This window comes from Lissotriton vulgaris, chromosome 2_1 (genome assembly GCF_964263255.1).
Source record: "Lissotriton vulgaris chromosome 2_1, aLisVul1.2, whole genome shotgun sequence".
In the NCBI taxonomy this organism is placed as follows: Eukaryota; Metazoa; Chordata; class Amphibia; order Caudata; family Salamandridae; genus Lissotriton; species Lissotriton vulgaris.
The window spans coordinates 1,067,880,582-1,067,905,684 of record NC_141687.1 but is presented as its reverse complement, the minus strand read 5'-3'; the positions used below and the strand labels follow the sequence as shown (position 1 = coordinate 1,067,905,684).

The window sequence follows — 25,103 nt, the reverse complement described above, 5'->3', positions numbered from 1 at the left end:
GTGAGTGAGGGTGAGGGGTTGAGGGTGAGTGAGGGTGAGGGGGTGAGGGTGAGTGTGGGTGAGGGTGAGTGAGGGTGAGGGGTTGAGGGTGAGGTGTTGAGGGTGAGTGAGGGTGAGGTGTTGAGGGTGAGTGAGGGTGAGGTGTTGAGGGTGAGTGAGGGTGAGGTGTTGAGGGTGAGTGAGGGTGAGGGTGAGTGAGGGTGAGGGGTTGAGGGTGAGTGAGGGTGAGGGTAGGTGAGGGGTTGAGGGTGAGTGAGGGTGAGGGTGAGTGAGGGTGAGGGTGATGCTGAGGGGTTGAGGGTGAGTGAGGGTGAGTGAGGGTGAGTGAGAGTGAGGGTGAGTGAGGGGTTGAGGGTGAGGTGGTGAGGTGTTGAGGGAGAGTGAGGGTGAGGTGTTGAGGGTGAGTGAGGGTGAGGGTGAGGGGTTGAGGGTGAGTGAGGGTGAGGGTAGGTGAGGGGTTGAGGGTGAGTGAGGGTGAGGGTGAGTGAGGGTGATGCTGAGGGGTTGAGGCTGAGTGAGGGTGAGTGAGAGTGAGGGTGAGTGAGGGGTTGAGGGTGAAGGGTTGAGGGTAAGTGAGGGTGAGGGTGAGTGAGGGTGAGGGGTTGAGGGTGAGTGAGGGTGAGGCGTTGAGGGTGAGTGAGGGTGAGGGTGAGTGTGGGTGAGGGTGAGTGAGGGTGAGGGTTTGAGGGTGAGTGAGGGTGAGTGAGGGTGAGTGTGGGTGAGTGAGGGTGAGGGTGAGTGAGGGTGAGTGAGGGAAGAGAAACTTTGTAACATATCTTGAATTAGAATGAAATGAAGCTTTGCCAAAGACACACTATACGTGGCTACAGGTCTGAAAATTCCAAAGCCTGCATAGAGTTTTAGAAAAGTACAACATTCGCGCTTCAGCCGTAAACGCATCATATAAAAAAATCTATTGCATTTACACTTGTTTGAGTTATTGGCATTGTAAATGGTACTGGCTTTTATAATAGCTCTCGCCCCCCTGCGTGTTTCCTGACAGCTCCCCCTTGGTAGACATTAAAGAGTAGTGCAGGAGGGGGCAGGTGCTTTTTATTATTTAGGGTGTCCACCCCTCCCCCCGCTGTCACTAAACTGCCTGTTTGAGGGGACACACACCCATGTGCCTAGGATCATAGAAGAGAAAGGTGAGCTTGAGATGCCCTTGCATGGGCAGTAGTGGACTTACTCAAGAGTCGAGGCCGGGCTCCGTCCACCAGGACACAGGATGTCCCAAGGAAACCTATGCGTGGAATGAACACAGGTTAAGGGGAATGGGTGAGGGGGTCGAAGTGTAGAGGTGACTAAAGTATGTTATAAGATATTCATAGCTAGTTGAACAGGGTGATTAGCGAAGGGTCAATCCATCGCAAAGGAGCTTGGGTATGCTGCCTGTGAGTTAGAGACGGAAGATAAATCAATGGTGTGTGCAAGGTGTGGTATGCTGCAAAGTGCTATGTCTAGTGGTGGTCAAGAGGGGGGTTGCAGGGCCAGGGCGCAAGGAATGCGGTGGTCAACCCGCGTGTCAGGCTGTAATGTTTGCGCGAGTCAGATCACTATGGAAGACACTGCTGCGAGTGCGAGGATCAGGAGCGGGACGGGAAGCTTGAGAGGCAGTGCAGCGATGCAGAAGGTTGAAGGAAGCATAGCAGGACTCTGAAGGAGAGTCCACGTAGTCGTGACGGGAGGTGCAGCAATGAGGGAAGGAAGCATGGCAAGGCTGTGAAGGTCCACAGAGTCATGGTGGGAAGTGCGGAAATGAGCACCATAGTAGGGCGTCAGACGCGGAGAGCAGCAGAGAAAGGAGGGTTCGCTCTGGATCGGTTCAGAGAAGCGGCATGAATGTCCTACAGCAAGGGAGTCAACGGGATGGGGCAGCGTGTTAGAGAGGAGCGCTCCATATTGGAATAGCAGGGTGGAAATCCACAGGAGGGAAAAGTAAGAAAATGGGTCAAGGAGGCCCTACGATGGGAAAACCGCGGGACGCGCCAGTGTATTAAAGGGAGTGTTAGATCAGCGGGATGGAGGAACCCAGGAGGGGGGACACTTACTGGAAATAATCGGCAGCCAGGATCAAATCGCACGAGCCGGCATTAGTCAAGCTATGTGCGAGGTGCTCAGGGCGGAAATAGATAAGGACGCGCAGCCGATCTCGTGGGTGGAGGGAAAGAAACTGCTTAAAATTCTTGACGTGCTGGTTGTCTAGTTTTTCGCTGTCGGACATGGTGAGTTGGGGACTACGGGCATCGCTGCACTAACCATCTGGTGAAAGAGACGGAGGGCGACGGGACTCACAGATGGTTCTCTGTCAAATGTTGCTTGGGCTCAATGCGGGACAGAAGGAGGAAGCCTCGCTCTGGGAGGTGTTGGCGTGCCACGTCCATTACGAGGGACAACCAAACAAGACGGAGGGAAGAGAGGGGAGGGGGGAGGAGAAATGCGACACGGCGGGAAGGGGAGGGACAACCAAACAAGACGGAGGGAAGAGAGGGGAGGGGGGAGGAGAAATGCGACACGGCGGGAAGGGGAGGGGGCGGAGCGGGTAAACCAAGACGGACGTGCACGCGCTTTTAAGCTCAATGCGCATGCGCATTGAGCTTAAAAGTCACGGGCACTGCAAGGAATCGCCACGATTCCTTGCAAGTTGGGAAAAGAGTGGATAAGTCCCAATACTCTCGCTTGCTCGATGCGCATGCGCATCGACAGGCGAGACCTAAAAAGCGGAAGCCTGAAGCTCAACAGAGAGAAGGGACTAAGCGACCATAGTGTTGTAGAGTAATCCCCTGACGATGGGCTCCGCCCGAAATGCATTGGGATGTGTGAAAATGAATATATCTTAATTCATTGACATTTATGTGGATTACATTCTCTGCTACTTGCTTCAAAAAGAGATTTTCTCATCTACATGTTTAAATAAATACTGATAACTGGATATCTTCATCCTAAATATGAACTATTGACTATTTGATGTTTATTGAATCAGACCATCCGGTCCTTTCTACGTTGTGCTCAGGGGCGTTCTCTCCCTAGGCGGGGGAGCCTTCTCTCAGTTATTCACTTCACACTGCCTGGCCAGACAGTGGTTTTCCCCGAGCAGCACACGACAATCCATTACAATCCTACATCTTGGATTACTTTTGCTGTGCGAGATCCTTTTTCAATTTACATTACTCTCATGCCTCCAGTCACCCCTCCATCATTCACTCCTCCCACCCACAAGAGGTAAGTGCGCCCGCTAGTGACTCCCCCACCCCTACCAAATACCGCTAACCCTGCAGCCCATCCTAAACTGGCACGCTCTGCCAACCCTACCCCTGAACCCTAATACCTGTAGGGTGGGTGGGAGGCCTTTGCAAAACTAGCCCACCCGACAATGCCAGAATGCAGGAAGAGGATGTTGCCTTCCTCTCCTGCATTCTTATACCCACCCCCCAAACCACACCCCTACCCACAGCCTGGACCTCCCCGCATGAACGACCCCAGGGGAAGACTCGACTGCGTCTTCACTTCTCCTGGGGCCCTGCATTGCCACCATTGCCTCATGTAACGTAAAGTTTGTTCTAGTGTTTTGAGTATCCACCATTTATTGCCGTTTTAAAACCTCTACTTGTACTTTGTACGCTTTTGTAATCATGCACACGTCACTTTCCCTCTTGTAACGTATTGTTTGCTACCTCTTGTATTTTGTTTGCTCTTGATACATGCGCAATTGTCACTATTGCCACATGTAACGTAATGTTTGCTTTTGTAACTTGCTCACTTGTCATTTTCTCCTCATGTATCATTACTGTTCCTATTGTGAAGCGCTCTGACACCTTCGGGTAAAGTCCGCGCTATATAAAAACGCATAAAATAAATAAATAAAAATAAATCCAAATCCAAAGATGGGCATGTACGTGCCTCGAAGGCCAGTGCCTTTGACCCTCGATGTGCACACCCTTGAGTGCCCACTCCTATGTCCATAAGTTCGCGTGCACGGGTCCCTGCGCGTGTGCACCCAGGGCCCGCGCATGCCGTCCGGAGTGCGCGTGCCAGCAGCGCCGCGCGGCTGCCGGGGAGTCTGGAGTCAGAGCCCGGGAGCAGAGGGAGCCGCGCGCCGCCCGGCCAGGGAGGGCTCTTACTGTGACACGGCGCCGCTCCCTCCGCCAGGCGCAGGGTGAGCGGGCCGCCCCCTCTGTATAATCAGAGCAGGGGGAGGCGAGAAAGGGACAGGGAGGAAGAGCTAGACTGCAGCAGCACCGTGCGGGCTTCAGACTGACTCAACTGGCCCTGCCCCCTCCGGGAGACAGCCCCGCGCCCGCCGAGACACCCCCATGCGGCCAGTGTGGTGATCCGGACCCGCACGCTTCCATAGCCGCCGTAGACCCCCCTGCAGCCACGCAGAGCACCACAGCACCCTCCGAGACAGCCCCGCAGCCCGCTGAAGCAGCCGGGCTCCCAGCCCTGCACTCCGGGGGAGGAATACCTCCTTTCGGTGGGAGGCAGCCCGAAGCCAGTGTCGCAGGTCAGACAGATCGACACCTATTGGGTGACAGACGTGCACCCACTGGGAGACAGTCCCGCGCCCCTGGTACAGGCCTGCAGCCTGGGGGAGGCAGCGCGGGGTGCTCCGAGAGCAGCCCTTTCACCCGGTGAGAGAACCGGCCCTCCGCCGACCGAGTCCTGAAGGCAGGGCGGCCAGCCAGCCTCGTACCAGAGAGACCAGCAGCACCTCCTTGGAGAGACACATGCATCCGTTGGGAGACAGCCCCAGAGAGACGTCCCCGCACCCAGTGAGAGAGCCTGCACCCAACGAGACCCGGCCTGGACCTCTGGATTCCACCCTGCGTACAACCCCGGAGCATCCTTTCTGGATAAAATGGTGATTTTGCAAGACCTGGCTTGAAGGAAAGCCAGCTGCCAGCTCGACCGTTCCTACCTCGGTCCTGACATATTCTGAAGGGCCGGGTTGTGGTTTTTGGCACGTTTATTTTGCCTCCTGGGAGTGAAATATAACCGCGGTTCCGGGAAATTGGATACAAATATTCAGTGAAGGGGATTCAGAAAGAAAAGGGGAATTTAACCGGGAGAGGAAATACAAATCGTATACGGAGCACGGGCCAACGCAGAGAGGAGCCTGGCGCACGTGAAACATCCTGGGGCGTGAGTGTGCAAAGCACTGAGTGTGCAAGGCAGAGCTCGATTGCGCAAGGCACAGGGGTGTGTTGAGTTAAGTGTCACTGTGTTAAGCAGAGTGGGCGCATAGGCAAGGTGTGAGTAGCTAGGGCAAGGACTATATTATAAATATGCACGACGGCGAATGTGAGAGGCTAAGGCAGTGCAAGGCACAGTGTGAGAGTTCCCTGCAGAGCTTGGTGTACTACTCGCGTGTGGAGAGCGGCGTGCTGGTTTGTAAAGCATAGTGTGAGAAGTAGAGCAGAGAACGTGAGTGGGCAAGTCCGCGTTTGAGTTTAAGGTAGTGAGCGTGCAGTACACCTTGCGATTGTGTACAACAGGGAGTGTTCGAGCAAACTCGGTGTTTCTGGCAACGCTTGAGTGCAGGGTAAACAGAGAGCGTGGGCGCAAGGGAGTGTTTGTGGAAGGCAGGCATGAGCGTGCACGTGTCCTGCTTTTGTGCTGGCTAGAGGTGGCGCAGGGATACGATCAACATTGTGAGCTGACCCTTTTGTAGGAAGTAAACATCGCGAGCCTTCAAAGTGTGCGACTGGGCGGATGTACAGGGTGAACATGGGGGGCCTTGTGTGCAGGTGAGTGAAGAGGTGTGTGCAGTTCAGGGGTTCAGCGTGGAAGCACAAGGATTTGAGAGGTGAGAGTAGGCCTCTGAAAGTGGTTTGCGGGTGAGTGCGCGTGGCGTCTTGTATAGGTGGCATTTTGCGTGTAAGTTGTAGTGTGTACATGGGAACAGGCGTTGACAGGGCTGTGTGAAGGTATAGCGCGGTAGGAAGCAAACGAGTGCATCTTAGTGTGCGAATTGTTGTGCAAGGAAGAGCTTGCAGGAGTTGGAGTGAAGAGGGGTACCAGTGAGTGGCTAGGTGCGTGCAGGGGAGATACAGGCTGTGTAGTTCGTAGTGTGCAGGTTAGGGGGTGTTAGTGTGTATCCTAGCTTGAGGCTGGGTGAAGGTGTATATTTGCTGGTGCGTAGCCAAGAGGCGGGGTGTTTGTGTTTGTGACAGACGTGCTGTCAGTGTGTGTGGATAGTGGCCTGCCTGTGACTGACGAGGTGTCAGTGTGTGGCTGGTTGCACGTGTGCAGGTGGTAGGCAGTGCGCTTTGCGTGTGTGGTTAGCGGTGAGCAGGTAGATGTGCCTCCCCCACCCTCCAAGGAGCACACACATCTAGGCTACTGCTGCTGGAGAGGGAAGAGAGACCATGGGGCCGCCCGCCTTCCACCTTTCCATGCTCTTGGCTCCTGAGCGCCCTACGGCCCCATCACAGGCGGAGGTCTAGGGTGGAAGGGAAGGTCCTGGAGGAAAGGGCCTCACGAGGAGCAGCTTCAGCGGTGCAGTCCTTCCTGGAGCAATGATGGGAGACACTTCCGGCCTGTCCTGAGTGCCCAGAGCCAGGTAAGAAACTCTGCCTGGGCCGTGCGGGGGCTGTCTGTGTGCTGGGGGGGGAGGCAGTTGGGTGTTGAAGGGAGGATGGCTGGTTGTCCTCAGGTGAGTTCCTGCAGTTTTCCATGTCATATGTTGTGTTTACTGAGTTCTAATGCACCGGAAGCGTTATCTTGGAGGGGGGGGGCTCTGTTATTGTAACAAGAAGCGGATCTTTTCCGCTCGCTGGGATTGTTGTTCCCATTCATGTGTGAACACAGAAGCTGCCCCCCCCCCCACCTTATAACCCGCGGACAGGGGGTGCTATATCCTGCCTGGTCTACCGAACCCACCCCGCTGATATGGGGGTGGGCACTTGTTTTTTAGCCATTCTCCAATAACAAAAGAGGGGCACTGGTCAGCCGCCGCGCCGTGCCAGGTACAGGAATGTGTGCCCAACGACTGCCCAGATTTCAGACCCGCCTGGAATTTGTCCCCACCGCTCATCTCCCCCCAGTGGCGTGTCCACCTGCCTGACCTCATATCAGTAGGAATGTGTATCCACTGGTGGCACCTCCTACGTTGAGGAATGTAAGACTAAGCTGGTATGGATGCGTGCCCACTTCTCAGCCTTGCCATGTACACGACTGAGTGGCCGCGACAAGCTGTGCCGCAGTCTTGAATATGTGCTCTTCTCCCATTGCAGCCATTTGGCGAAATGGGGGGTAGTTTACTGTTCTGCTAGTGACGTGTGGTCGTCTTTTAAAACTGTCACGGGTAGGCAGGACTGTGTGCCAGACATCTATGCACATCTCTCAGTCCTGCCATGTTGTTGTACTTGAATGTGTAGATGGGTGCCCACCCACCCTCTCATCACTGCCAGGTATGCGTTTCCAGCAATCATGCCTGGCATGTATGTTTGCCAACTCCTCATTTCTGCCTCGCAATGAAATAGTAAAGTGTCCCCTTCTCTTATCTCTGCCAGCTCGACCATCCCAACCAAGGTCCTAACGTCTACATTTTCTGGCTGTGGAGGCACGGCGAGGGCTCCGGGTTGGGAAATGACTCAGATACACCCATTTATTCTTTAACATTTTGTAAAAAGTGAATAGAGCTGGCCCGTTCACGGCAAAGGATTCCACGGGCTTCCAGAAATCTGTGCCCTGCCAGGATCGGCACGTGGCAGCTGTACTAGAGCTACATGGCACAGAACATGGTGCCTTGGCCGTAGCGCCAGCCACTCCACATCCGGGTGCCAGCAGCCAACTTCCGCGAACCTCGGACCGGCTGACCTGGAAGCCCAGTGCATCCAAGGATGGGTAGTTTTAGGCCTTCTTTCCCGGTGCCACATTAGTGTCGCTCTGGTCCTGGTAAGCCAGTTGAAGGTTAACATCCCACACCCTGTCAAAGTATTCAGTGACGCTCACTTTGAAAGTTAATAGTCACACATCTTGTGTCATAGTGAGACAATGTAACGAGGGCTCCCACATGCCCTGTGACTGTTACCTGTGAAGTTTGTTCCCGCACATCCTTTGAAAGTTTGTAGTCACACACCTAGTGAAAGTGCATGGCCACACCATCGGTGACCGTTTGTAGTCCCACATCTTATGAAAAATTATAGTCGCACACCCCGAGGAAGTTTATAGTTACTTTGTAGTCACATGTCTTGTGCAAGCTTTCCCTCACACATCCTGCTAAGTTAGTTCCCGCGCACCCAGGAAAAGTTTGTAGACACCCCACATGTGAAGATTTGTAGTCAGACATCCTAAGGAAAAAATGTAGTCGCATATCTTGCCACAGTTTATAGTCACATACCCCGTTGTTTGTAGTCGCATATCCTGTACAGGTTTCACCTCACACACCCTGCTAAGTATGTTCCTGCGCACAGAGTGAAAGTTTGGGGCCCACCGTTTAAGGTTTGTACAGATCATACCCTGAGAAAATAGCTGCGCATCCTGTGGTTTGTGGTAACATACCCTTTGAAAGGTTTCTTCTATCACATGCTGTGAAATCATTCACTAATATACCCTGTAAAGTGTGTTGCCACTTACCTAGTGACAATTTGAAGTCGCACCCCCTGTAAAAAAATCCTAACACATTATTTGAAAGCATTTAGTCACACAACTTATAAAGATGGTTCCCATTCAACCAGTGACAGCTTGAAAGTTTACTTTCACATTATCACATAAACCTTGTGACAGTTTAGATTCACAACCCTTGTGACAGTTTAGCCATACAAACTGTAAAGTTTGTTAATGCACCCCATGTGAACGTTTGTTGTTGCACCTTTTTAGATTGAACTTGCTTATCCCGCGAATTTGTGGTCACTCCCCTAGGGACTGTCAGTAGACCTACACCCTGTGAAAGTCTGTTGTCACACAAAACCCTAATGGTTGTTTCCACACACCCTGTGAAAGTCTGAAGTCTCACAAACCCTAATGTTTGTTTCCACACACTCAGTGAAAGTCTGTAGTCTCACCTTGCAAAGTTTTTCCTGCATAGCCTATGGACGCGTGATCACTCCCCTAGGGACTGTCAGTAGTGGTCCCACACCCTGTTAAAGTCTGCAGTCACACAAACCTTAATGTTTGTTCTCGCACACCCTGTGAAAGTCTGAGAAACACCTATGTTTGTTCTCGCACACCATGTGAAAGTCTGCAGTCACACAAACCCCAATGTTTGTTCTCGCACAGACATGTGAAAGTATGCAGTCACACAAACCTTAATGTTTGTTCTCGCACACCATGTGAAAGTATGCAGTCACACAAACCTTAATGTTTGTTCTCGCACACCATGTGAAAGTATGCAGTCACACAAACCTTAATGTTTTTTCTCGCACACCCTGTGAAAGTCTGACAAACACCTATGTTTGTTCTCGCACACCATGTGAAAGTCTGCAGTCACACAAACCCCAATGTTTGTTCTCGCACAGACATGTGAAAGTATGCAGTCACATAAACCCCAATGTTTGTTCTCGCACAGACATGTGAAAGTATGCAGTCACACAAACCCTAATGTTTGTTCTCGCACACCATGTGAAAGTCTGTAGTCACACAAACCCTAATTTTTGTTCTCGCACACCATGTGAAAGTATGCAGTCACACAAACCTTAATGTTTGTTCTCGCACACCATGTGAAAGTCTGTAGTCACACAAACCCTAATTGTTGTTCTCGCACACCATGTGAAAGTCTGCAGTCACACAAACCTTAATGTTTGTTCTCGCACAGACATGTGAAAGTATGCAGTCACACAAACCTTAATGTTTGTTCTCGCACACCCTGTGAAATTCTGCAGTCACACAAACCCTAATTTTTGTTCTCGCACACCATGTGAAAGTCTGTAGTCACACAAACCCTAATTTTTGTTCTCGCACACCATGTGAAAGTCTGTAGTCACACAAACCCTAATTTTTGTTCTCGCACACCATGTGAAAGTCTGTAGTCACACAAACCCTAATTTTTGTTCTTGCACACCATGTGAAAGTCTGTAGTCACACAAACCCTAATTGTTGTTCTCGCACACCATGTGAAAGTCTGTAGTCACACAAACCCTAATTTTTGTTCTCGCACACCATGTGAAAGTCTGCAGTCACACAAACCCCAATGTTTGTTCTCGCACACCATGTGAAAGTATGCAGTCATGCGCCCAGGTTTGTTCTCTCTTACAATGTGAGAGTTTGTAGCCAGGCACCGAGTGAGAGCCAATCGTCTATTCCCCGTGAAAGGCTGCCTGCAGCCACACATCCTGTGAGTTTGTGATCTCTCTTACAATGTGAGAGTTTGTAGCCAGGCACCGAGTGAGAGCCAATCGTCTATTCCCCGTGAAAGGCTGCCTGCCGCCACACATCCTGTGAGTTTGTGATCTCTCTTACAATGTGAGAGTTTGTAGCCAGGCACCGAGTGAGAGTCAATCGTCTATTCCCCGTGAAAGGTTGCCTGCAGCCACACATCCTGGGAGTTTGTGATCCCACAGCAGTGGAAGTGTTCTCCCACAGACCCTGTGAATATTTTTACTCACATATCCTGCAAAAGTTTGCAGCCACAACCCCTCTCAAAGTTTGTGGCCGCATCTCCAGCGACATACAGTATGAACGTAAATAGTCACGCACCCCGTACCGTTTCTTCTCACACACCTCGTGACAGTTTGTCGTCGCACTTCCTGAGAATTTCTTGTGGAAGCCTGTCACCACCCACGCCATGCACGATTTTTCTTATTTTGATTGTTTACACGAAATAACGGCTTTTTTCTAGAGAACTACAGAAAGGGGCAAATGAAACTCTTTCCAAGTGTAACATGTTGAAGTATCCGAAAGCAGACAGCCTTGACATTATCTTGCAACCCCTGCTTTTCTGTTTCTAAAGAAAGTATAGAAACAATTCCACATCAAAAACCAGTGTATTCGGTGTATTCCTCGCCCACAGATCAGCAGCACCTTAACACCTCCACACAAGTAGATTGCACATCCTCCTGGGGGATCCCGGACACCTGGTGTGAGGGGACTCAGCCTGCCACCCGGGGCTTTTCTGACCTGCTGTCATGTTCTCACCCCTCACATCCGATGGTTCTGGGATATTCTCATTTTTAAAAACCGCTGACCCTGTAATATTCCTATCTCTCATAGAGCTGGCCGAGTGATATTCTCACCCCTCACACCTGCTGGATATTAGATATTCTTATCTGTCACACCGCTGCTCCAGTAATATTGTAATCATTCATAGTTGGCCGTGTGATATTCACATCAAAGACCGTGTTGGCCGTGTGATAATATCAATCCTCATTCTTATCTCTCACCCTGCTGGCCCACTAATATTCTATCTAATCTTATAGCTGGCCGTGCGGTATTCACATCAACTGACCGTGTTGGCCGTGTGATAATCTCAACCTTCACAGTGCTGGCTGTATCAGTCCTCTCATTCCTAGTCATGTGATATATGTAATCGCTCACGCTGCTGGTCGTCTACTATTCTCACCTCTCACACTGTTGGTCCTGTGACATTGCCACCCTCTCACAGTGCGATATTCCCCTCCCTCCCGATGCAGGTCGTGTGATAACCTCATCCTGCACACTGTTGCTAATGTGCTCTTCTCATCTCTCACATGGCTGGTCCCGCGGCATTCGTATCCCTCACACTGCTTGTCCTTGATATTTTCACCACTCTCGCAGCTGGATGGGTGATATTCTCAACCCTCACACTGCTGGTCGTGTGACAGACAGGGGTGTATCTTAGCCAATGAGATTCGGGGTGTGTGTGTGTGGGGGGGGGGGGGGGGAGGTAGAGGAGGTGGGCTGTAGGGCAGGAGGTTGAGATGACCAAGGTTTGGGATGGACTGTTTCCACGAAGGATAGCTCAGTGTCTAGAGGGGAACAGTGGGTGAAAAACGACAGATGGGAATGCTACCCCAATCGATTGCCACTTGTTACATTATTTGAAAAAATGTATCCTTTCACTTTTTGGTGACTGACACACCTTTCTAAGCCTACTACTGTCAATGTTTGAAATTTACACAAATTAGTAAGTTTGCACCCATTCAAGGATTGCTTCTATGGGTGCAGGGTTCCTGCTTTTTTAAAAACCGGTCACTATGTATATTTAAAATCCCGATCCAAAAAATGAACAATTTAAAAACTCTTAGTGAAAGGAGAACAACAGGAAATCTCCACACAGACATGCAAACCCTACTTGGGGCCCCAAGATGCACCTACCAAACCAGATATGCATTTAACCACTTGGCTGCTAAGGGGTTTTCCCCTCTTGCGCTGATTTATTGAAAACCCCATTATACATGACGAGTTATCCTTGTCATCAGCACAGGTCAACCAGTGCATCATGACGAGTTACCCTTGTCATTAGCATTGAAGAGGTTAAGGGCTGCTCCACCCCAAAAATTCCTGCTGAAGCTACGCCCCTGCTCAACCCGCCTGGGCCTGGTAGTTCTCCCTGGGAACACATTACTACAATTGTGTACCACACAACAGTATGGAGCCCCTTTCCTGGGATCTCTTATTTTAAATGTATTTTCACTGCACGCACCCTTCTTCCTCTCTGCTACAAGAAGCCTTGATGGAAGAGTTGACAAATTGGTGCATGTGGAGAGGGCTCCATGTTTCTAGTCCTCGTCTTTTACAAATCATTGCATCAAGTGACCTGACAGTCCTATGTACAAAGACTTGGCTCTAAAAATTCACCCACGAGCTGAGCATGAAGGTGTTTGGCATGTATATCAGACAACAAACATTGCATAAAAATATGCTAAAATCTCTTCAAATTTTTAGAACGTGTATTTCTTGATTATGCAGACACATTTCACATTTGTATATTATATTAGTATATTGGGTGATATTACTGCACAGTCAGACATTTATTAAAAGTGATAGGGCCTCATTCACAAAGGTAAACTTAGACTTTCGGGTAAGTTTATGATTGTTTGCTATTCACAAAGGGAATTACAAGTAGTATCTTTACGAGTGTGGAGTCTCCGCTCATAAATAAGAGGCATGTCCATAATGTAAACCCTATATGTGGCTTAAATTTTTATTACATTATAGTCTATTAAATCAAACCTAAGAGGAGGTTGTACAGCGCACACCCCAATCTCCTGTATTTAAAATCGTGCTCACATGTGAAGATGGCTCTGTGAAATAAAATATGTACCTAGGATCACACAGGTTGGACAAAGCAGAGAAGCTAGTATTGACTCCAGGTTATCTGTGTTAATATTTTGCAATTCAGCCTCCAGATGAGTATTCATGAGATGGGTATTCAACAGATGGGTTTTTTTTCTCTCTCTCTGTCTCTCATTTACATTAAACTTCACTGTCTTTCAGTCTTGGCTCACAATGAGCAAAACCGACACAGAGATAGCAGACCTAACTCCGGACCCCAGACCCAAACTCCAAGCCAAGAATGTATTTATTTGTGAGCTGCCAAACTCCAAACACCCCGTCTGAGGCTACGTTCCCTGGTCACAGACACATCTCTCACACTGCTGGGTCTGTGATATTTTTGCTTGCAGAACCCAGCTACCTCTTTGCTTGCGTTTGCTCATCAACAACCCCCCACTGGCTCTTGGCTGTGTTCGCTCTGTTTGATTATTATTTACATACGTACGTCTTTCACTCTCGTCTGTGATGGCCTGATACCTCACAATGCTGATAGTTTACTATTCTTATTTCTCCATGCTGATAATGTGAAATTCTCACCCCTTACACTGCTGGTCCAACAATAATTTTACCCCTGCACTGCTTTTTATGTGTTCTCACACCGCAGGCCCGTTTAAAATTCTTAGCCCTCACACTGCTGGTCATGTGATATGCTCATCTTTCACTCTGCTGTCTATGTGGTATTCACACCCATCTCACAGCTGGCTGAGTGATAATCTCATCCATCACAACTGGCCATGTAATATTCTTACTAATTTCTATGTGACATTCTCATCTCTCACACTGCCGGCACTGTGCTATTCTCATTCCTTACACTGCCCGTGGCTTGATAGTCTATGCCCTCACAATGCTGGCCTGTTATCATCCTGTCCCTCACAGTGCTGATCATTTGATATCCTTATCCCTCACACTGCTCTTCATGTGGTATTCTCTTTCCTCATTGTGCTGGAACCTGTGATATTCGTATCTGATAAGTACTGACAGTGAGGTATTTTTATTCCTCACACTCACCAGGCTCATCCTGTGATATTCACAGACCCAAACACTGCTGATCCTGTGATAGTTTCTGACTCTAACTCTGCCTGGCTTGTTGTAGCCGCAGGACCTCAGAACACGGACCCTATGGTATTTCAGGCTCTCCGTATGCGGTGTTGTCATGTTTTCAGACCTTTACACTGGTAATTCATTACATGATAAAGTAATCCCTCGCTTTAGTAGTCATTTGATATTCTCATGCCTTGCACAGCTGATTGTGGTTTCACCATCTCAAGCACAACTGGTAGCATATTTTAATTTTTCACAATGATGCTCCATGTGCCATTCTTATTACTCACGTTTCTAGTCATGAAATATGCTCATCTTTCACACTGCTGGGTATGTGACATTCTCATCCCTCACAAACCTTGTGGTGTGACAAACTATTTCAATATTTTCACCTCCCTCGCAGCTTCTTGTGTGACAAGTTCATCTCGCACAATGCCAGGCGTGCATTATTATCCTTCAAACTGGGGCGCCTGTTATTTTGGGACCCTTTCCATTGCTGATGGTGTGATATTCCAATCCCTCTCACTCTTCATGTGATAGTTTCTGCACCAAGACTATTGACGGTTTGATAATATTCTCATATCTCACATTGCTGACCTAGTGAAGGGTTTGGCATTTACACTTCTGGTCAAATGACATGCTTATCCCTCACACTGTGGAGCATGTGATAATCTAGGTCCTCATACTTCAGCTCATGCTATATGTCCCTATGACATGCTTATCCTTCACACTGCCGAGCTTGTGATATTCTAGGTCCTCATACTTCAGCTCATGCTATATGTCCCTATGACATGCTTATCCTTCACACTGCCGAGCTTGTGATATTCTAGGTCCTCATACTTCAGCTCATGCTCTATGTCCCTATGACATGCTTATTCCTCACACTGCCGAGCTTGTGATATTCTAGGTCTTCATACTTCAGCTCATGCCATATGTCCCTATGACATGCTTATTCCTCACACTGCCGAGCTTGTGATATTCTAGGTCTTCATACTATAGCTCATGCTCTATGTCCCTATGACATGCTTATCCCTCACACCATCGAGCATGTGATATTCTAGGTCCTCATATTTCAGCTCATGCCATATGTCCTTATGACATGCTTATTATCCCTCACACTGCCGAGCATATGATATTCTAGGTCCTCATACTTCAGCTCATGCTCTATGTCCCTATGACATGCTTATCCCTCACACTATCGAGCATGTGATATTCTAGGTCTTCATACTTCAGCTCATGCCATATGTCCCTATGACATGCTTATTCCTCACACTGCCGAGCTTGTGATATTCTAGGTCTTCATACTTCAGCTCATGCTCTATGTCCCTATGACATGCTAATCCCTCACACTATTGAGCATGTGATATTCTAGGTCTTCATACTTCAGCTCATGCCATATGTCCCTATGACATGCTTATTATCCCTCACACTGCCGAGCATATGATATTCTAGGTCCTCATACTTCAGTTCATGCTCTATGTCCCTATGACATGCTTATCTCTCACACTGCCGAGCTTGTGATATTCTAGGTCCTCATACTTCAGCTCATGCTCTATGTCCCTATGACATGCTTATCCCTCACACTTTCAAGCATTTGATATTCTAGGTCTTCATACTTCAGCTCATGCCATATGTCCCTATGACATGCTTATTATCCCTCACACTGCCGAGCATATGATATTCTAGGTCCTCATACTTCAGCTCATGCTCTATGTCCCTATGACATGCTTATCCCTCACACTATCGAGCATGTGATATTTTAGGTCTTCATACTTCAGCTCATGTCATATGTCCCTATGACATGCTTACCCCTCACACTATCGAGCGTGTGATATTCTAGGTCTACATACTTCAGCTCATGCTCTATGTCCCTATAACATGCTTATCCCTCACACTATCGAGCATGTGATATTCTAGGTCATCATACTTCAGCTCATGCCATATGTCCCTATGGCATGCTTATCCATAACTGCCGAGCTTGTGACATTGTAGGTCCTCATTCTTCAGCTCATGCTATATGTCCATGTATCACCGTGCTAAGACTGTGAGAGTCTCAGGCTCTCAGTGTGCAGTGTGATTATCTAAGGCACCCACACTGCCGGTTCCGTGGCCCTCACAGACCCTCACACTTCCTGTTCTGTAATATTCTCGGGCTGTTACTCGAAGTCCTTTCATTGTCTCAGCGCCCCCTCACAGTGCCATCATATCCGGCAGCTGGCACGTCAGAGACAGCTGCAATTAGAGATTTTTGAGAAATTCTTTCTCCGCCATTCTATTGTTGCACAGTGGGGGGGGGGGGTCGCCTCAAGTTCTTGTTGTTCCTCCAGTACTACTGAATGATGCTCGAAAGCAACGCCTGCCCATTGCTGGAAAAGGATTCTGCTACAAATATATATTTTCCCCACAAAAAGTAATTGTCTGAAACTAGCTTGTATCCGAACCTCGGGAAAGTGGGGCTTCATACTTTTCGTGACCGCATTTTGCCCCCACTCCAGACGAGGTGACCGTGTGGGACAGCAGGCCTGGTTTCCAGCCAAGGGAAGACGGCTTTGGTGATAGGCAGAACGATACAGGCCATGTCACTTCCGCTCACCTCTGGAATTATGCTTTCAGAACAAGCACAGAAGCTGCAAATGTAGCTGGGTTCTGGTCCGGTTCTGCGTGGGCCAGGTACTCCTGGCGGTGCCAGGCGCTCACGTGCCCCCAGGGGTCTCCATAGTCTTGTCTTTCTCACAAGTAGGCGACCAGGTACCCGTACATTTTTTATATAGCACAAACTTTACTCAAAGGTGTTAGAGAGCTTTACAATAGAATCAAGTAAGTTACAAAAGGTACACATAATGGAATTTATACATTAACAAGTTACATATACAACCAGTATTATAAAAATTAAAGGTGGCAACTTTGGGATAATAAAGGTATGTAATACATATTTACAAAGTTGAGCTCATATCAATGCTAGGCGGCTGTGAGGGTCATTAAATGGGTTGAATTATTCCTGGGAGTGTCTTTGGAAGAGTAGAGAGTTTTAAGATCCGTTTTGAAAGTCCGGATAGAGTCGGAGGTCCGGAGGATTCGATGAAGTGATTTCCAAATTCTAGCTGCACTGCCTGAGCAGGATTGAGCCATAAATCTTCCCCTTTTGAAAGTAGGAGGTTCGAGCAGTAAGTTTTCAGCATTGTGCGAAAGTCTAGAGCCGCCTGAAATGTTGCATTTGTTTGCCAGATAGCGAGGGGTGGAAGTGTGCACAGCTTTGTGGATGATAAAGGCAGTCTTGTAAATTGATCTAGCTTCGATGGGAACCCATCAGAGCGGGGTTAGGGTGTGAACTAAGACCCACAGGCTAGAAACAGTACTTTTCACACCCTGTGCACCTGCGCGCCCCGCACAGGCTTGAGAGCATCAGATCTGTGCAGCAGCCTATACTTGCCATCATATCGCAGGCTCGTAGCCTTAGCCCCGCCCTCACCCCAGCTTCTATGTAATGCTTCCTGTGTGCCTGCATCTTCACGAACTGTTTACGTCTGTACTCACGTGCCTTTGTGTGTTTACCTGTGTGGCCTCATGCTCCTCCTGCCTTTTCCATTCCACCGGGAGAAGGGCTGGAAAAAAAACACAAAGTGGAGCTAAATATGGTGTCTCCAGGTGACTCTGTCATCCTCCTGTGCCCGAGGTGTTTTGTCAGCCTCCTGTGCCCCCCAGGCGTACTGCTAGCCTGCTTCTCCCTCGGGAGTCTTTCGAAGCCTTCTGGGGCCCGATGTGCTCGGTCAGCCTCCTCTGCCCCTGGTGCTGCGCCCGCCTCCTCTAATACCACCTGGCATTACATGTACCCACGGGGGACCAATCTGCTAAACCTAACACGCACTTTCTGCCTGTGGGATGCCCTTTGGGGCGGCGCCTTATTAATGTCCCTATTTTCCACTAGCACCGGCTGTGCCCTGTGCGATCTGCCTGGCCGGTGCAAGGTGTATCTCCCTTGCAAACACCAGTCATTTTTAAATAAAAAAATTCTCTTAAGGCGCAGACTTCACAAAATCTTAAATTTTGCAAAAAAACGGGCTTACTGCTTGTGTTTGTTGACCCGGCACTACTCCTTACCATATGCCATGATTTTACCTTTATCACGGAGGTTTATTTCTCAAGGCTTCGTTAGGTTTATTTTGAATTACATACATTTAGAATACATTTGGGAACTTTATTTAAGGTTCTCAATCATAGCCCCATTACTTAGTTTTAGTATTATGCGACTGCAAGACATTCAATAAGAATTCATAATAAACATATAGGACTATTGTTGAATTTTAGTGCTGCTGATCTTTTAGTCTGGCATTTTAAAATCATTTTTAAGATCTACGTTTTAGTAAACTCCAAGGAAACAGATTTAAGCCTTCCTTATTGTTTCTTTTTTTTCTGTTAATAGCATTTCTTTGGTACTTAGGCCCCCCCACATTCTTCCAGAAGATCTGATTTTCCATGGCCTACCTAGCAACAGAAGAGCCAGTGTTACACATTTTCATTAGGTCTTAACTACAGTGCTTGAAATGGAAAAATAGAAGTGCAGGTACTCTCTACCAGAGTACCTGCTTGTTTTTGAGAAGTGCCGGCACTCGCCAATTAAAAGTATAGCATTTCTCTTGAGAAGTGCCGGTACTCCTCCACTCAAAATAAAAAAGTGCCGGTACTCCGTACCGGACAGTACCGGCCCATTTAAAGCACTGCTTTCCTACTGATACATTAATAGACCCACAAATCGGTCCAGGGACCAGAAGCGAAAGAACAGGATAGAAACTAGTCACAGAGGTCAGTTGAGAGTGCTTATAGGGATGGAGCATATACAAAGGGAGGGACGAGGGCTTTTTAGGTGTAGGTTTAGCATACATGCCCATATACCTAGAAATGAATCAAAATGTATACAGTTCCTATGGAGGTGATAGAGAGGATCAAAGGGGAACTGGGTTCCAGGTAAGAGAAGGAAGCAGGGGAAGGGGGAGCTCCAATAAGTAGTAAGGGTCCTCACACACCCCGAGAGGTGTCATGCTTCATCATAGGGCAGCTCCTCGTTGGGCCGGCGCTGCAATGCCCGACTGGCCCCGCAGGGGCTCTTTGACAGAGGTCTTGTATGTTGTTAGCCAGGAGGCCCTAGAAAATGAGGTTGCGGGGCAAGTGTGTAGTGAGTAGAGTGGGTGTTGTAAGTGAGTTAAAAATAGCTATGAGTGTCCTAAGAACCTTTATTTGCTGGGCACTAATGCAGTGGTTAATGGCTGGCAAGGGAAATTAAACCTGCTGCAGCCCAGTGTGTGAGGTGAGAAGTAAAGATGGGTCAATAGATCGACATCTTTCACGCCTTGATTCTCCTAATGGATGAGCTGCATTTCATCAGGACGGGGGGTTTAAACAAGAATCCTAATCTACTCTAAAGTGTCAGAGACGGTCAAAAGAGTGTCCTAAGGAGTACTGTCCCTATGTCATGGATTCAACAGTCATCCAGAAAAAAGAAAAGGGGTGCAAGTATTATCTTTCTTCTGGCAAAACCTGGAGGAAAGAAAGGGAATAAACAGCAAGGGTGAGACATCACGGTATCATTACATAAAGGAACCTGTGACGTAACATACAAACGTGGCAAGAGTTAAAACACCGTCAATAGTGTTACAGTGTATAAGGTGACCGGCCCACCTTGCGGAACAGTTTATAGAAGGAATAAAAACATGCAAGGTACATACCGGTTACTCGTATACATCTTGAGGTATTTACTGTTGGAGATTAATTATCAGGAGATCAATGGGTACAGCCTGTGGGGGGGACAGTAGAGCCCTACCGCTACTACTGTGTCCCTTGGCCAACCTGTCTAGAAAGCTGAAACGGGTAGAGGGGAGAGGTGTTTGTTAACTCACCTAGAAGGGAATGAGGTCGAGCCTCAGCCTGGACGTCGGTATTCACTGCAGCACTGGCGGGAGTGAACCACCTGTGAAATGACGGAACCAGTAGTGAGTATGTGACCTAGCTCCCCGGCAACTGGCTATTGTACTGCATGCCACTGTAGGTGACTGGAAGGAGGCCACGTGGATCTTGGTAATGGGTATGTATTGTAAAGGAATGAGAGCGTCCGAGCTCAAGTGCCCACCTAAATTGTGAAGTGGTGTCCACCGCGCTCACCTAGAGGCTTGGTGAAGGGGTCCGCTGTCGCCGTGTAAATATGCTGCAGAATGTCATTGGCTGGTGGAGGCGAGGCGGGGGTATCATTGGCACTGATGGTGCTCACTGGCTGCTGAGGTGTGATGCGAGGCTAAGCCATGTTGATCACCAAAGTGGAAGGTGGCTGAATTAGGGATGTAGTAGCCACTTAGTTATGTGAATGGTCCTGCTTATTGTGGTAGCGCAGGAGAGGGTAGGGGAGGGGGGCGCTCTGTTAGCTGCTACAGAAGGGTTTATATTCGGGGAGCAAACCCACTTCTAAAAGTCCCTCGATTTTTCTGATGAAAGGGCCACAAAAAGAGCCCAAGGGTGGTCTCTCCTGGAGCTGCTGCTGATGATAGTATGCCACAGGATTTTCAGAATCATCCAGTTTCACTGGAGAAGAGTTGTATTTAAATGATCTTCAAAATAGAACCGCTTCCATGTGCCGCGTTCTTAACGCCAGCCACGCCAGGTGGCTAGGTTAGGGTTTGATGTAAGTTCCGGGTGCAAAGGGTTGAGAGTGCCCTTACCCAAAGGGGTGAGGGATGACCCATTAAATATCTGTTAGTACGATTGAGACTTACAGTATGTGAACATGACCACAGTTGCATCTTTTGTTGTACTGGAGACAGTGGCACCTTAGCCTAGATTCAGCTAGCGTTCCAGGAGCGGAGGACTGTGGCTAAGGACCGAATGCTGAAGGTGCAGGAATACTGCTGTCACAACTGTGAACAGGCATTGTGATGCAGTGGCACTGCCGCTCTAGAAGCTGTGCAGGTGCGGCCGCAGTTGCAGTGAGATGTAGCTGTAGAAGCTAAACAAGTGTGGCTGCAGTCGCTGTGCATTTGTGGCTGCAGTCGCTGTGCATTTGTGGCTGCAGGGGCTGCGCATTTGTGGCTGCAGGGGCTGCGCATTTGTGGCTGCAGGGGCTGCGCATTTGTGGCTGCAGGCGCTGCGCATTTGTGGCTGCAGGCGCTGCGCATTTGTGGCTGCAGGCGCTGCGCATTTGTGGCTGCAGGAGTTGCGCATTTGTGGCTGCAGGCGCTGCGCATTTGTGGCTGCAGGAGCTGTAGAAACAATGTAGCTGAGGCAGCAGAAGCTAGGCAGTGCTGCAAGATGTCTCTGCAGAAGCTGTGCAGTTGTAATGTATGTAATGTAATGTAAATAGGTACTTGTATAGTGCACAGCTACTCCAATAGAGTGTCCCGGCGCTGAGAGAACTCAAGACAGACACTGACAGAAAATCTACTGGTTATGGCTAGGTGAACTGTAGAAGCTATGTAGCTGAGGCAGTAGAAGCTAGGCAGTGCAGCACGATGTCGCTGCAGAAGCTGTGCAGTTATGGCTATATGAAGAAGCTATGTAGCTGAGGCAGCAGAAGCTACACAGTGCTGCAGGCTATAACTGCAGAAGTTATGTAGTTCTGGCTGGATGTGCAGAGACCTTACTTGCAGCAATTGTGCAATTTTAGCTGGAGACACGGAGCAGGAGCTTAAGAAGCCGTGCACTTGTGGCTGCAAAAATTGTGCACTTGCATAGCTTATTTATTCACACGATGTGCAGTGGCTTTAGAACTGTGCAGTTGTGGCTGTAGGCACATGGCCTATCTATACAGTTATAGCTGCAGAAGCTGTGCATTGGTCGCTTCAAAACTGTACAATTACAGCTACAGAAGCAGACACTGCAACTTCAGAAGATGGGCAGGTGTGGTCATAGCAGCAGATCTCCGCTTTGGAAGATGTTCAGTTGCAGTCCATAGGCACACACTGCACCTACAGAAAATGTAAAGCGTGGCTATGGGAGCAGAGAAAATAGCTGAATAAAATGTGCACTTGTGGCCCCTTGAGCAGAGACTGTAGGTAGAGAAGATGCACATTTATGGCTGCGGAAGATGTGCAATTATAGCTGATAGAACAGAGACTGCAGAAGATGTGCATTTGTGGCTGCGGGAACAGAGACTGCAGAAGATGTGCATTTGTGGCTGCGTGAATAGAGACTGCAGCTGCAGAAGATGTGCATTTGTGGCTGCGGGAACAGAGACTGCAGCTGCAGAAGATGTGCATTTGTGGCTGCGGGAACAGAGACTGCAGAAGATGTGCATTTGTGGCTGCGGGAATAGAGACTGCAGCTGCGGAAGATGTGCATTTGTGGCTGCGGGAACAGAGACTGCAGCTGCAGAAGATGTGCATTTGTGGCTGCGGGAACAGAGACTGCAGCTGCAGAAGATGTGCATTTGTGGCTGCGGGAATAGAGACTGCAGCTGCAGAAGATGTGCATTTGTGGCTGCGGGAATAGAGACTGCAGCTGCAGAAGATGTGCATTTGTGGCTGCGGGAACAGACTGCAGCTGCAGAAGATGTGCATTTGTGGCTGCGGGAACAGAGACTGCAGCTGCAGAAGATGTGCATTTGTGGCTGCGGGAACAGAGACTGCAGCTGCAGAAGATGTGCATTTGTGGCTGCGGGAATAGAGACTGCAGCTGCAGAAGATGTGCATTTGTGGCTGCGGGAATAGAGACTGCAGCTGCAGAAGATGTGCATTTGTGGCTGCGGGAACAGAGACTGCAGCTGCAGAAGATGTGCATTTGTGGCTGCGGGAACAGAGACTGCAGCTGCAGAAGATGTGCATTTGTGGCTGCGGGAACAGAGACTGCAGCTGCAGAAGATGTGCATTTGTGGCTGCGGGAATAGAGACTGCAGCTGCAGAAGATGTGCATTTGTGGCTGCGGGAACAGAGACTGCAGCTGCAGAAGATGTGCATTTGTGGCTGCGGGAACAGAGACTGCAGCTGCAGAAGATGTGCATTTGTGGCTGCGGGAACAGAGACTGCAGCTGCAGAAGATGTGCATTTGTGGCTGCGGGAACAGAGACTGCAGCTGCAGAAGATGTGCATTTGTGGCTGCGGGAATAGAGACTGCAGCTGCAGAAGATGTGCATTTGTGGCTGCGGGAACAGAGACTGCAGCTGCAGAAGATGTGCATTTGTGGCTGCGGGAACAGAGACTGCAGCTGCAGAAGATGAGAACAGAGGCTGCAGAAGATGTGCATTAGGATCAGATCATGTAGGTAGATGAGACGTGCATTGTGGCTCCAGGGCCAGAGACTTCGGGTGCAGAAGATGTTTAGTTATGGCTGCAGAGGCTGCATTTGTTGCTTCAGGGGCGGTTGCCATAGGGAGCTATGGGGCGCTGGGAATCTTGGGGTCTGCTGGTTGTAGCTGCAGCCGGTGCCGTTGTTGCTGCAGCAGCGGGGCTGTAAATGCAGGAACTGTTGGTCCGTCGCTGCAACAACTTTGGCCCATGGTTGCAGGACTTGAAAGCACCATCAGAATGATCCCTAACCCGGCTCTTGCTACTCGGCACAGCCTCTTTTTCTTTCTTTCTCTTTTTTTAGCTATAATAACTGAATCTCTTGGACAGGAACTAAAGTGAAATGTGAGCCGGAGCCGGAGGGGCGGAGCTGTGGCGGTGCCTGGCACGCAGAATCGGCACTTTCTGCACAACCCTGCTTGTCCTGGACATGCATGTTTCCCTTCCCCCCCTCCCCGCACACTTTTTTTTGGCTTTCGCATACCTGTTTCCCATTTCTCACCGCCTCTGCCACTCTTCTCCCTGCCCGTGCATCTTGTCCCCTTCCCCACTCTGTGTTCAAACTTCCTGTCCCCTCCCCCCTACCTGTCCTTAGTCTCTTCCGGGCTTCACCTCTTTCTGCCGGTGTCTCCTTTAAATGCTTCTCTTTGCCCTGAACAGTGCCAGTGCCTCTTTCCACTCCCAATATCTGAACTTGTCTCCTTTCATAGCGCCTACAATCTAGCTGCCTCTGCCATTAACGCTTTCTGTTCGCTCCTCTCCCTGGGTGCCTGTCGCCTCCTCTCCCCGTGCTCTGTCTGCTCTCTGCCTGTGCCTCCCCTGCCTCTCCACGGCTTGACATGCTCGGTGGATCGTCACCTTCCATATCTGCTTTTGCCCCTCCTGTTTCTCACCGCATGATCTGTCTGTGACCCTCCTCTTCCTCAAAGCCTGCCATCCTTCTTTCTCGGCTCTCTACAGTCTGTGTTCTTTAGCAGTTTGCTCTAGTTGGCATCTTTCCCAGAATGCCTTGGAGAAAAAAATGGCCTCCGACCCCAGAGTACAAACTGAGCTCAGCGTGTGGGAGGAAGCAACTGGGCCTAGGCGTGCAGGCTACTGGGCGTCAGTGCGGGCTAATCTCGCCTCGTCGAGCCCTGTGGGCCCCGTGAATGCAGATCTGGTGAGTACAGACCTCCTGCGGGGTTTGTCCGGAGGCCTGTGGTAGGACCAGTGTGTGAGTGCAGACCTCTCCCGCAGGCTCCGGACTTTGGGGCAGGTTTCTCTCCTTTACCCCCAAGGTGTGCAGGCCACTCCACCTCAGACCCCAAGTGTGGAGAGCTTACTCCTGTAGCCGCCAGATGTTTCTGCCTCTTCTGTTCGTCTCTTGTCTTTAACCAGTCCCCAGATGTGCAGGTAACTGACCTCAGGGCCGGTCCTAGAACTTCTGGGGCCCTGGGCGAAAGGGAAGATGTAAGGCCCCTCTAATTTGCATGCAACATCCAGTTGCGGCCGGCATGACTCGCGGGTGGGGGTTCTCGCAGGATTCTTGCGGGAGGGTACGCGGGGGGGTTATAAAAATAAACTTACCTTCCCGGGTCTCGCGTCGTCTCTGCTCCTGAACTGCTCTCC

The 25,103-nt window shown here is 49.5% G+C and overlaps 1 protein-coding gene across 3 annotated transcripts in view; it reads left to right on the top strand.

Moving 5' to 3' along the window:
* Positions 1-4,184: 4,184 nt before the first annotated feature.
* BCL9L (BCL9 like) overlaps positions 4,185-25,103 on the top strand; it is a 211,520-nt gene continuing 190,601 nt past the window's right edge. For 2 of the 3 annotated variants that reach the window (XM_086956744.1, XM_086956741.1), the window contains exon 1: positions 4,185-6,562. The gene's annotated coding sequence lies outside the window, so the exon portion shown is untranslated. Of the gene's footprint in view, positions 6,563-24,550; positions 24,655-25,103 lie in introns of those variants that run through there. The other variant, XM_086956742.1, reaches the window with a different exon arrangement.